At 36.8% G+C, this 13,841-nt stretch overlaps 1 protein-coding gene across 1 annotated transcript in view; it reads left to right on the plus strand.

Moving 5' to 3' along the window:
* The first annotated feature begins 8,095 nt into the window (after positions 1 to 8,095).
* Positions 8,096 to 13,841, plus strand: part of LOC133837568 (protein toll) — a 51,597-nt gene continuing 45,851 nt past the window's right edge. The window contains exon 1 of the mRNA XM_062268374.1: positions 8,096 to 8,639. The gene's annotated coding sequence lies outside the window, so the exon portion shown is untranslated. The remainder of the gene's footprint in view (positions 8,640 to 13,841) is intronic.

The following is a 13,841-nucleotide window of genomic DNA, read 5'->3' on the forward strand; positions in this document are numbered from 1 at the left end:
AGTTATCGCCGTGAAGATGATGAGGTTGAGTTAGAGGCACGATGCACGCACTTGGAACTTGCAACATTAAAAGCAGCAGCTTCAGTTTATGCTGGTGTTGTTGTTGTTTTGGTGTTTGGAGTTGGCATTGTTCTAGCAGCAAAACGTAAAGCAATTAAAACACTTTAAGCCTACATCATAAATGTCAAAATTAATCCACTCCAGTTGGTGGCACAACTTCTACTTCCACTGCTGCTGATGTTGCTGCCCCCGCTTTATCTCTCCCTCTCTCTCACACACACAAACATATGACGCACTTCAGTTGGCATCCAAGTCAACTGAAGCAGCAGCTGTAGCGACTCTTGAACTTGACATTTTCCTTTTGGACGGTCTCAGTCACTCATACTCCCTTTCCCTTTCTCTTTGCCTTTGCTTTGCTTTGCTTCCTCCTGCTGTCTTCTCCTGTTAGAGCTGTCAGTTTTATTTTTAATCTCATGCAGCAGACGACGACACACTGAATAATTCCGGAAGAAAAAAAATGAAACTGGGGAAAAAAATGATTAAAAATAGCAGCGCGATGAGAAAAACATTTTGCGTGCCACACCAAAAAAAAAAAAAACTTAGATCAAAAAGAAGAGAAGAAAACAACCCAAAGATGTTGCACGTTGCTGTTGCTGTTGTTGCTGTTGCTGCTGTCGTTCCTTTTTAGGGCGATTAACGCGAATGCGCAATTGAAATTAATTGTCAGTCAAAGTGGCAGCCACAACGCGCAACAGAGCGGGAAAAAGGCAAAAGATAAAGGAGGAAATTGATAGAGAGAAAGAAGCGAGAGTGGGGGAGTGAGGGAGGGGGAGAGATGGGCGTCGAGTGGCGAGTGCATTCATGCCACAAGGAGCCGCACGTGTTTAAAGCGCATTTTTATTTTTAATTTCTTTAGTTGCAGCTTCTTCCAGCGAAATCCAGCGAAGCTTATGCCTCCACATGTGGCACAAACGATGTCAACGGGGATTTGTGTCGCTGTATCGTTGTCTCCTCTCTTCACTATTCCCCTTCTCCCTCTCTTCACTCCTGCTGTGTTTATTTTACCGCTTCTGCTGCTGCTGCAAATGGTGCATGCCACACAATTTGATTTAATAAATTTCCATATAAATTACAATTTTCACTCGCATGTCTCCTGTTTATAATAAAGTATAATATGATTCCCGCCTTGATCTCTGTCGCGCCTCGAGAGGAAACATCAATTAGGCATTCCCCAACAATTTATGAAATGGCAATTGAAATGCGTAAATCGCACCGTTATGCTGTTTATGTTCTCAACAAATCCTAATTGCCGTAAATTATGTGCTTGCTACGTGCCACGCGACAGGATGTTTATCACATCTAGTATTTCATCTAATTTCACTTCACAAAAGGCGCAACGCAAAAGCAACAACAATAAAGGAATCTAGCTAGAGATTTAGCTACTAATTGACATCGTTATGCAGCAACATTATAATTAAGGCAATATTCGAGATTGTTGCCAAACGATAAGCAATCCATCAAGGTGATGCTAATGGCCAGATATTTAATAGCTCTGCCATCATTTCATTATCCGCATCAATTTCGTGACTTTCGCATTAATAAAATCAGAATGAAATCAATACACCAAATTTGCATTTATTTTTGACAGCATTGAATTTATTTTAAATTGAGAATAATTTTGGCACATTGAAATTCAAATTTCTTGACTTTTGCATCACTAAAATGAAAGTTAGGGAATTATATTCAATATGAAGTAAGAAGTAATATTAAAAGAATTTCATGTGACTCCTGCAATATTTGCATTATTTGACTGTAGATAAAATATTAAAAATTTTTATTATTTTTTAAGAGCATTCCATTTAATTTAAATTCTGAAAAATTCATGTATGAAATCGATATTGAATCCCTATAGATTTTTTAATTATTGAGGGAAGCTTACAATTTATCTTAAATTTTGAATTATTACGCTCAGAATCTAATTTGTTATGTGATAAATTTCATGACATTTTCATTATTTAAGTATAATTAAAAATGATATAAGATTGAAAATATTTAATAGATTATTTTAAGCATAAATCAGAAAGAAAAATTCTTATGAAAAAGATGTACAAATATTATTATTATTTGAATAAATTTCATATATGGTAAGAATATAAGAATTAATTCTAAATGAAAAGATAAAAATATGTTAATTACAAAAACAATTTTTTTCTACATATAACGTGTGATTTTTATATTATTGTAATCAAATCAATATAATATTTTCAATTACATAACAAAATATAGGAGCATTTACCATGCAAAATGTTTGTTATTATAGTCTAAATAAAATATATATAATATTGCAAATTATTATAAATATAATTAAAGCTAAACGCATTTCTTTAAAAAATATATATTTGAATAGCTGACAATAGAAAGTTGAGTTGATAAACGAAGCTTTAAATTATTTCTGTCATAGCTTATTGATCTCTCGATTAAGATGGTCTTACTATAAAAAAAAACATTTGATTTAGTCAGAAATAAATTCAGAGATTATTTATTATACGTTTAATATGTCTATATTAATCCAAATTGTTTTGGATTTTTTTATTATGTCGTTATCAACTTGTTTAATGCTTTACGTAATCATCTTTTTTTTCCTTTGCAAAAAAGGTGAACAGAATAATTTTCATGTCTCCGTTCAATCTGTTATTATCTCAAATCTCAAGTCAAGAATTCTGGGAATCCCAAAACAAAACATCAATTTTTAAAATACAATAAATTATTTAAAAAACAATCAATGGGCAAAAATTCAGTAGAATTGCCGACACTTTGGTTGCATACAACACAAGGTTAATGAGTGAGAGGAGCTAAGCGCAGCATCTGCAATCCGTATGTGCAACAAACAACTCGACTCTGAAAGACAGTCGGACAGATGGCTGCAATTTTGAGATGTGAAATGCTTTCGGGGCAATTTGCATGTGCCGCTGAATTGAGTTCAACAGTCGGCAACGAGTTTGCAACATTCGCAACATCCCACTGAGTTTCTCACTTATTGTGAGGCACCAAATAATTTCTGCAAGTAATTCAAGACCTTTGTGGCATGTGCAGCATGCAGCATGAGGCAAGTTACGTGTGCGCATTTGCGAACTGCGATGCGGCACAAAGATGCGCCACTTCCGGCCCAACAAAGATTAAACCAAACAGACTTCGACTCAAATACAGATACAGATACAACTACAGATGCTGGGCACATGTATCTCACTCTCAAGACTCTCTCTGTCTTTCTGCCTGTCTTTCTGTCTCTGTAGCCAGCGGCCACTTGAGTTTCCCTAAAATGGGCGTGCCACCTATCGACGCCTCTAATGACAACAGCAACTACAACGAAAACAACAACAACAATGGAATGAAACTGAAACTGGCAGCGAAATCGTATCAAATGTCAAAGGCGAAAACCAAAACAAACAGCAGCAAAATTACTTGAGAAACAGCGGGAGCTGCAGAACAAGACAAAGCGCAAAATATAATAACATTCATAATAACTAGAAACGAGACTTAGTTTAGGAAACAAGACGAATCTCGAATGCACTATCGAAAAAAATAAACGCTTCTTTATTTTGTTTAAAACTTCAAAAACTGATTTATACAGAGAAAGAAAAAAAAACGTAATAAAGTCAAAAACAAAGTCTTAAATAAAGATTGTTTGATCTCAAAAATGAACCAAGAAAGTTTATTCTTATATCAACACAGAAAATCTCAAAAAAATTGCCTAATCTTGAAATTTAAGATTATAATTTTATTCAAAAACTAATAGCCATAACACCAGAATCTAGGTTCTAATTTTTATGGAAGTGAAAATCAATATTTTAGCAAAAGTTTTAATAACGATTTACAATCCTCTTTTCATTCTGCATCCAAGACTTTAATCGTAAAGTAAAATGTTTTTAAGCTTGAAATTCGAATTTAGTACAAATATCTTGATTTAAGATTTTTTTCAGCATACAAATTTCAAATTTCATGATTGTTTTTATAGGATCGACAAAACCTTAAATCAAGATTTGCAATTTACTTTTCAATCTATATTTCTTTCTCTCTGTGTATGAAGAAAGCTATGTATGGGAATAAACGAAGTTCTAAGAACTTTAACCATTTTTGAATAATTTCCAATTTTTGAGAGTTGTTTTCTAAGAAAACTATATGATATCGTGAACCGATATTTCAGAGTCATTTTCTTTGGAAACTGTGTGAAATAGGGAATCGATCCTTAAGACTTATTTTCTATAAGAGAATTATGATACAGTGAACCGATCTAAATCGCTCTCACTTATGTTAAACCTTTAGCAATAAACTAAAGCTAAGCCAAATTTCAATAGTTTAGCTTTAAAACGAAGCAACTAATACTTTTTCTAACAAGCGGACAGACAGACAGCCGGATAAATTTACTAGTCAAAAGTAACGCAGCACAACTGCAATTAAAAGAATAACACTCGGGTAGATCACGAACATTGATTTTATAAATAACTGAGCCTGAAACTCTGACGCTTTAAAAACCCGCATCGATGCGTCACACAATTCGTGACTAAACTATGATGCCTTTTTGACAGAGGGTATAATCATAACAATGCCGAAAGGGAAAGGGAAATGCACCGCACGTTGTCCAAACAAAGATCGAGCGGGAAACAAAAAAAAAAAAATGCAAGTTGAATTTGTGTACACTTGAGATACAAATCGACGACGCCTTTGTTTGTTCCTGCAACACTGTCTCAATCTATCTATCTCCCTCTAGCTGCCACTTGGCATTTGCATTTCCCACGTTGAGTGTGGTGTGTAGCGCAAAAAGTTCAGTGGAAAAGTCAAAGCTTGAAGTGAACGTGTCGCTAGACGCAGCCACAAGAAGATACATGGCCATAAGATACAGATACATTTCTTTGTTTGTCAGCCGAAAAACTAACCAACTGTTAATTGGAATTTCAATTCCAATCTCTCAGAGACTTGGAGAGTGAAAGAAGGAAAAAAGAGTCGAAACCGAAAATAAGATAAATACACAAAATTAACACGTACTCAGGTGAAAATGAGCAGGTAGCAAGCAAGTGTGTGTGTGTCTGTGTGTGTGTGGCAAAGGACTGCAGAGCAAATAACCCCAATAAATAAGTCAAGTCTCGCTATAAGCAGCTACAAGTTGATAGTTGGAGTCCAAGATGAAGTCGATAGAGGAGGGGGAAAAACAGCTAAATAGCTGCCAGGCCAAAAGATGTTCCAGGGAAAAAAAAAGTTAATTAAGGTGTTTGCCCACAACACAACAACGAGGGTAAATGAGATATTTATCTCCCCAGTGGACAGAGAAGAGAGTGGAGGGAAGGGAACCGAGTGTAGGGTGCACACAATGGTCGCAGTTATGCGATGTGAGAGCTGGATCTCCAAGAGAGAGTTCGGGAGGTGTTTGCTTTTGAAATGTTTGTCATTATCATCGTTAACTTTTTGATGAGGCGAACGTGTGTGATAAAAGTGTCACAAGGATTGAAACGCAAAGCAAACACACAGCGGATAGAGAGCCCAAAAAAGAGACCGAGACAGAGAGAGAGCGAGAGGGAGGGAGGAAAACTAATAACGAATACGAGAAATAATTTGGTACGTGAATGCGAGGCAGCAAAACTCCAAACTCACACTCTGACGATCCAAAGTCGCCTTTTGTATCTTTCAGATACAAATTGCCATTAGTTTATTGAGCGGCTGGAATTTATGGTTCTTCGTGCCGCCTGCCACATGCCGCATGCCGCATGCTGCGTCCTGCGTGCTGCGTGTGTCGTGGCCAACCACGCAACAAAATGGCACAAATGCTCACAAATCTCAGCCACACATGTGTGTGTGTGTGTAGGTATCGAAAATGCCCCCTCTCGACTCCCTCGTGTCCCTAGCTAACAGCATTTTTGGCATTTGTGGCACGTACAGAATTCATTTGTTGCACTATTTATATGTATTTGATGAAAATGAAATCAAATTAAATTTTCGGCACAAATTCAAAGTGAAATGTGGCCATCCCTCTCTTTCACTCTCCCACTCTCTTTCTTTGTCCTTCGGGGGCATTCCCAAGTGCGTCTTGTTAGGCGAAATGATGTGCGGAATTGCGAGAAAATTCTGTTATTGAATGACCTGCGGCGTCCCTCATTTTCTTGCTGGAAAATTCCAAAATCCATCTCGCAACAACATTACTTACAACTGTGCGCATTTTGTTGCCATACTTTAAATGACCGCGACGGGAATCTATTTAAATATTTGTCAAATTTATGCAATTTTCCTGACTTAAAAGCTTAAACAATTTAAAGTCAATTGCATGTTTGAGGATTAATAAAATGCAAGCACTTTTTTCCAAACACTTTTCAAGCACTTGAAAAAATAAAATAAAAAAAACAATCAAGTGCGTACAACAATTGCTGAGTGGTAAAGTTGTTTAAACATTTTATGTATAAGCCTTAATGCAAGCTGTTTAACATGTATTTTATTGAAGCCATTGTTTTTTTTTTACAATTTCTGATTTATGTTATATGTAAAGTTATTTTATTTAAAACTACTTGAAGCATGTTGAATTTTATTGTAAATATTCAATGAATACATATTTAATTAAATTATAGGCTACAATAAAATCAGCAGTTATATTTTTAATTATTTATTTTTTGTATTTTATAAAATCTTTAAGAATTAAGAATAAAATAAAGAATAAATTTAATTTTTAGCAATTACTTGATATTTTTCTAAATTCCAAAATACTATGCTCTATGAAGAAGTAAACTATATTCGGTATAACCTCACGATCACAATATTTAATATGAATATTAAAATAATAAATAATAAATATAATGTATTTTGCATTTCACTATAGTTATCACATTAAGCAATAATTTATAAAATTATTAGGCATAAAAATTATTTTTCTTCAATCTTTCTTAATTTATAACTGCCTTTCGCTCAGTGTAATGTATCAGAATGTATCAGAAGAAGTTTTAAGCGTGCTAGAAAGAGAAAACACTATTCTACATAACCTCACAGGCATCAAAAAATAAATGCAAATATTCCCTGTACTTAGGCGAAAATGCCTTCAAATTATGTAGATACTTAATTAAAACATATTATGGCGCTTATGTGAAATGCAAATTATTTTCAAAGTGCATTCGTTTAAGGCAAATAATCGGAGGCAACTGTGTGAACTGTTAACTGTAAACCGTAAAGTGCATTAGAGAGGAATTCTCTCAGTGGGACGCTCATTCACAATTATGGCATAATAACTGTAATCAGCTGCCGCCGCTGGGCTGCCAACTAGAGTTGGAGTTTTTGGCCAGAACTACTAACTAGACAGCCAAAGCGGCAGCAGCAGCAGCACCAGCAATAACAACAAACAATAATAACTACAACAACAAGAGCCGGCATTTGCCGAAAACAAAACAAGTTTCTCATCTATACCACCACATATAAATACTTAGAAGAGCGAACATTGTGCACTCTTATACTGCGTGTGTGCATAAAAACCAGTATTATTGCTTTTGCGCTCTTTCTGTGCCCTTTGCACTTGCCACAGGTAAACTAAAGAGAAACAACGACTAATAAGAGTATTGCATAAATTTCACATGCCATATTTTGATTTGTTTTGATTTTGCAATTTTTTTTAACAATTTAGATTATATTAAATATTCATTTATTCGGTTTTTACGTGTGACTTGTGTTTGACTGCTTCATTGAATTCTAAATGCCAAAAGCATTGTTAAATTGCGAAACTCATTTGCATAAATATTGCGTTCAAGAAGCGTGACTAAATTATTAAATTATTTCAGTTAATAAATATTTAATTTATACGCATTTCTCGCTCAGTTCAATTGCTTAGCTAGTGCGTACATTTATTTTGTACCTTTTTTTGCACTAAACAATAACAATAATAAACAATCACAGTTTTTCTCTGCGATGCGCTCTCTTGCATTGCACCCACACTTTGTTCGCTCTTCGTCAGCCAAACGCAACAATGCAAAACGCGCGCTCTGCCTCTCACATGCTGTAGAAGATGTGAACGAACCGCTGACTGAGAGAGAGAGCGCTGTGTTGCGTCGTCTGGTCCGTCAATCGGTTACGCTAGTTCAGTCTCCTCAGTGAAGCCGTCGTGTGCGCACGCAAAGCGCTTGTCAAAATTTTCACAAAAAATACACAACAAAAAGAAGCAAAGAAACAGTGCGAGTTGAATTTGAAGTTGAAGCCCTGAGAAAACGTGTGTGTTTTTGTGTGCGTGTGTGTGTGCTTTTGGAATTATTGGTAGTTTTCAGTTGGCCAACAACAAAATTTTTGGCAAGTGATGCGTTGAACAACAAATGAAAGCAAGTAACGCAACTGAATGCAAAATGTGTGAAAGTGTAGCATAAATATTGCCAAAAGTGAATTACAAACAAGCCAGAAAGAAGTTGAAACAAAGCAAATACAACTATAATAACAACACCAACAACTGAAGCGCCAACTGTGCGTCGTTCGTTCACTGTTTATTTAACAATTGTGAGCCAAATATAAAAAAAATAGAAAAGACTGGCTAAGCTAAGCAGTTAGAGACAGCGAAAATACAACAACGATAAAAAAGTGTTGCTTGGCGGTTCAAATAATTAACATAACGTGGAGCTTTTAAAACGGTAAGTATTTACGCTGCTATAAATTACATGTGTACGAACAGTACAGACACATTTCACTTTGAACCCGTCTCTCGCGTCGCAGTTGTTTTTGTTGCCTAGATTTTGCTTTACATTAATATTCGCTGTGCTTAAAGTTGCGCTTGCTTTTGATGCTCTTTCGATCTAAGTACAACTGGCTGGGTGGCTGACACTCTTGCTATCCCGTTTTGACCTATACAGATCATTGCACATTAAGCGGTTAATTTGTGTTTCACATGAATTTGTTTTTGCGCTGTAACCGTTACAACAGTTACACAGTGGTTGCAAAACAACATGTTTAACACTTTACTTTCTTTAATTGCTCTCTAGCGCGGGAAAACGTAAAGAAAAAGAAAACAAAATAAATATCAACAGACATAACTGCATTCGGCCTTGACGCTTTGTCGCGACGCTGTGCCAAAGTTTTTGATCTGCGACTCTTCAAAGTGCCGCTCCAGTGTGCGCCAAGCTCAGCCGAAAGCTCAGCTCATATCAGCACACTGTGCGTGCGTGTGAGTAAGCGTGTGTGTTTATTTCCGAAGAACCAGTTTAAAAGCCAACAACAACAGCACAGTGGGCAACAATAAAAGTGTTTTGCCTTTTAAATGAGCTTCGTTCAACAGGTTTTAACTGCATGAAACACTGTGGTTTGCTTTTTTTTCTTTTTGTTATTTGCAAGCGAGAAAAGGTGGGAATTTCTATGTTAGAGGTATCGTGAGCAAGTGGATTAGGCGCAAGTTTATTAAATGCACATGATATGAAAAGCAGAGTGTTCCCAGAATTGTGACGATTAACGTGTTTTACTAGTTTTTGTTTCAAGAAATTTAATTACGACTTTAATATAATATTCTTTTTGTTGAGTGATAACACATGTCTTGAGCGGAGGGTTGAACTCGGTTTCTGATAAGTACAGCCATAAAAATATATATGATACATTCTATACTATGTAAGAAAGCCATAACAATTCAAAAAAGAGCTTAAGAGTATAGAATATTATTTTCTTTAGGGTGTGTTTGTATTGTCTTAAAGAAAAATCTTTTCATTCTGCGATAAGCAGAGCGAGTTCAAAGTTTATCAACGGAAAAATAATAAATAATATATGTTCAATCATTTGCTGTATCAATTGAATTTTATTTAATTGTTCGCTGATGTTGAAAAAGTCTAAGCCATATTATATTATCAAGTGTTCTAAATAAATAAAACTTAGTGAAAATATATTACATTTCGTGGTTAATTATGGTGTTTGAGATGTGATTTTGTATTTATAGCGACTCGTTCGTTATCGCTAATTGCAAATCTTCTTTTTACATTTTCTCTTTCTACGACAACAACAACAGCAAGAACTCAAGTCATATAGACACATACATGGTTAAAGGAAATTAAAGATGAAGCTAAAGCCACGGAAGTCATTTAACCGTCTGCTAAGCACAGCGTTGAAAACGGCACTCGAATTGGCTCGAAGATGATTCGCTTGCTTTCCGATCTAGTTGTAGTTAGGGTCATGTTTGAAAGTGGCCGTTATTGTTGGCTATTACTGTTACTGTTGCTGAAATGTCCAACGGGCAGTAAAAGTTGGTCAGCAGCATTTAAAAACCATTTGTAATTCGGCTTGGCAATTTTCCCTCTATGTTGTGTTCTCTGCTGTATGTGTTCGTTTTTTTCGGTTCAGTTCATTGTTTGCTTGGTTTGTTTATTTTTGCAACAATGACACTCGGTCTATTTTATTTGTTGTCATTGTCATGTTATTATGACTGTGTTTATTTTCCTTGTTGCTTTAGTACTTGGTTTCTCCTATTTTTTCTCTGGATTTGTGTAAAAATAACTTTCAAATTCAATAAACAACACAAAAAACTGCAGCCTCACTGCCACGACCAAGTGTTTATTTTTTCACCTGTGTTTGGAAATTAGCAATCTCAATTTACACTGAAAAAATAATAACGGCTATTTTCTAATTAGAGCATTTCCAGAAATTGAGTTTTTGGTTTACCCCAGAAAGTTTTAAATTGCAATTGCATTTGTCACACAGTGTGCTTGATTAACTTGTTATGGCCACACTGCGTTTCGCACAGTGCATGAGTTTGCGATTTGTTTTTTTTTATCCGTCTTGGCGCTCGCTTTGATGATGACTCAGCAGCTGAGCAAACTTATAACGCAAACGCCTGTTGCTCTAACGCACAGTGGCCGCCATATTTTCTGCGACGCTCAGCTGTCTGCTTGCCTCTCCCTCGCACTCTTCGGTTTATCAGTGAAGAGCGCAAGCTAAAGAGCCGCTTAGGCGATGTCAAGAGAGTCACCGACTTGAGACGTGACTAAAGCTTTGCTTCGCAACTTTCTTACGCTCGTAATTATAGAACCTTCTCTATTAGCATTCAAATTATTTATTCAATTTTTAATTAAATGACGTCTAAAGGTAAAACCCCAAAGTCCCCCATGTGCGACATTCTCCCAATTGGGAATTTATTACCGTCACAAAGGCAGAAGAAGATTGTGCTGTAATGGCTTCATCAGCTGCACAAATGAAAATCTCATTTCAACGTCTGCTCTACCTGAGCCGCATTTCGGAAAATGTCTTTTGTTTGCGAGCGTTTCCCCCTTACGGCGCTGCAGTTATGAAATTTTGTGCAGCGAAGCAAGGCGATATCCCAGCGAGAACCTTGACTATCAGTCCGTAGCCACCACATTCACTTTATTAGCAGTCTCTTTTTAATCGATTTTGTAATTAAACGGCTCGGCCAGCAGAAACAGCTGTTGTCAGGTGGAGTTTGTGTAAATAAGACATAAAATACGAGTGGCCATATAACCGTCATTCGAATGGAATGGAATGTATAAATAATAAACCTCTGGCTGCCCAATTAGCTGTCCCTTCGCTACCTCACCTCCACCATTTCGCTACATTTCCAACATATTTTCTAATTTGAATAAAGTAACAGAACCACAAGAAACATTAGACGCGCCTAAACGTTGAAATTAGCGACCACACCAACGAAAAATACACACAAACCCGAGAAAAATGAAAAGAGAAATTTAATTAAAGCAACATGAACGTAACGTAACGAAACAAACAAAAAAAAAAAAGAAGAAAAAATGCATAAATTTAAGCGCCCAAACACCCCCCTGCGAAGTGGACACCCACCTGGCATGTAATATTATAACCTCAAAGCAAAAAACGTGTAATTTTCACGGTCCCAAGCTGCCAGTTGCCCCCTGTGCCCCTGTGCCCCGTGCCCCGTGCCGCATGCCCTCTGCCGCTTTTCACTAGCTAGCCGGACAGGCCCAGCATAATGATTAGGGTCAGCATGAGGCAGCCTAAAAAAATAAAAGTTAACTAATGACTGTCAAGTCGAAGCTGAAATACGCTAACCAAAAATACAGCAGCTTAGCATGGCTTTAATTTGTCATTAAAATTTTGTTCGTTAATTTTCAATGCTACATATTTCATAAAGAATGATATATACCCCAACAGATAGGGTATGATCACAGTAGCAGCAGCAGCGCAGTGTCAGCAGCAGGTTGCCAACAATTTTGCTTTTAATTTTTTCCATTATAATTTCGTTTCGTTTTTTTTTTTTGTGTTTCATTTTTGTATTTGCTAAAGATAAAAGCATTTGTCATTAGCATAAAATGCTAAAGGTTTTTGGCCAACTTTGCCAGAATCGAAGTCGGAGTTGCGACTCTGCCTAATTCCCTAAATATTTGAACTTCATTAACAGCCAACTCGGCTCGACAGGCGACAGTCGACAGTCGACAGACGATAGACGTCCGTTGCTGACTACTTGACCTCTGACCTGTATCCATTATTTAAATTTAAAACAATTTTAATGCGAACACCAAGATGGCGAGGCCCTGTATTAAAAATGAATATAGAGCCATAACAATGAAGGACAAACAAACGAATGATAAAGGCACTTAAGAACCAAGAGCCAAGAAGATAAAGCCAAAGCCGGAAAATGCCAAAAGGAAAGTCAAATTAAAGTCTATTCAAATATCATTGAAGCGCAGGTATTGAAGTGCTGTAGTTCACAATAGTTCAACGGATGTGTGTGTGTGTGCGTAGGTGCAACAACAAAGGTCATGCCTCGCTGAGTGTTGATGCGTGTTTTTGTTGCCCTCTCCCCGCTCAGGTACTCTTAAGGAAACTCTACGCCACAACTTGTAGATGAAGCGCTGATTAGCAACAAAGCAAATGAGAGGAGGGGTGAGTGATTGTGAAGTGGACAAAGTTGATGCGCAACTGCTGATAAGAGTCCCAGAAGTCATCTTTCATCCTCTCAACGCTCGACTGGTCAAATGCGTGGGTAAAACTGCTCACCATTCTCCCCCCCTTCCTCTGTTCCCTTGGGCACTTCTCGCTTTTAATAATTGATATCCGCCCTGCGGGCATGGGAAAAATTTCGACGACTGTTCACCTTTAATTATGCTGACAAACCCAAAAATTCAACTGTAAATGACGCCCACAAAATAGAGAAAGAAAACGAAAGAGGTATTGACAAAATAGTATATATAGAGTATATATACTATATATGGTATATAGTATAATCGTATGGCGATAAAACGAAATGGCACATTTGCATTTGTAATGACGGAGTGTGTGCAGCAATCGCAATACAATTGGTGGGGACAGCTCAAATTATATGGCAATCAGTTCTCTCTGACCAATGTCTGCAATTTTAATGCAATGAGTGATTCATGAATAGAACCCCACACACACAAGCACACACACATGCATACGTAAATAGAGTCGTGGGTCAAATGATTGCGCTACTCAGAATGTTTGACAGCATTAAAGTACAGTGATAGCTATTTGTATTGGCCTGCGATGACCCACAGAGGCCTGTCACATGGCGTTATTGATGTGCCCAGACTTGAGATTGGGGAGCGCACAAACCAACATCGAATTAGGTATTTAAAAAACACACAGAAAACTGCCCCGCTGCGATAGACTACAAGAACTTAAAACGACGACGAAGACGACGACGATAAAAAAAAGTGTCATAAACATAAAATTGATTTTAATTTTGTTGCTTGTTTTTTTATGGCTCTGCTTTCGTCTATGGGTTTTTACCCAACTCTCTTACGCTCTCTCTCCCAGCTCATCTACATCTTCTTTCCAGCTGTCTCTGCTTAGACCTATACTTAGTTTAATGTCTGTTCTTTTTCGGAGGTCTTTTGTTTAATTTTTGAATA

The sequence above is a fragment of the Drosophila sulfurigaster genome, chromosome 2R (assembly GCF_023558435.1).
Source record: "Drosophila sulfurigaster albostrigata strain 15112-1811.04 chromosome 2R, ASM2355843v2, whole genome shotgun sequence".
Lineage (NCBI taxonomy): Eukaryota > Metazoa > Arthropoda > Insecta > Diptera > Drosophilidae > Drosophila > Drosophila sulfurigaster.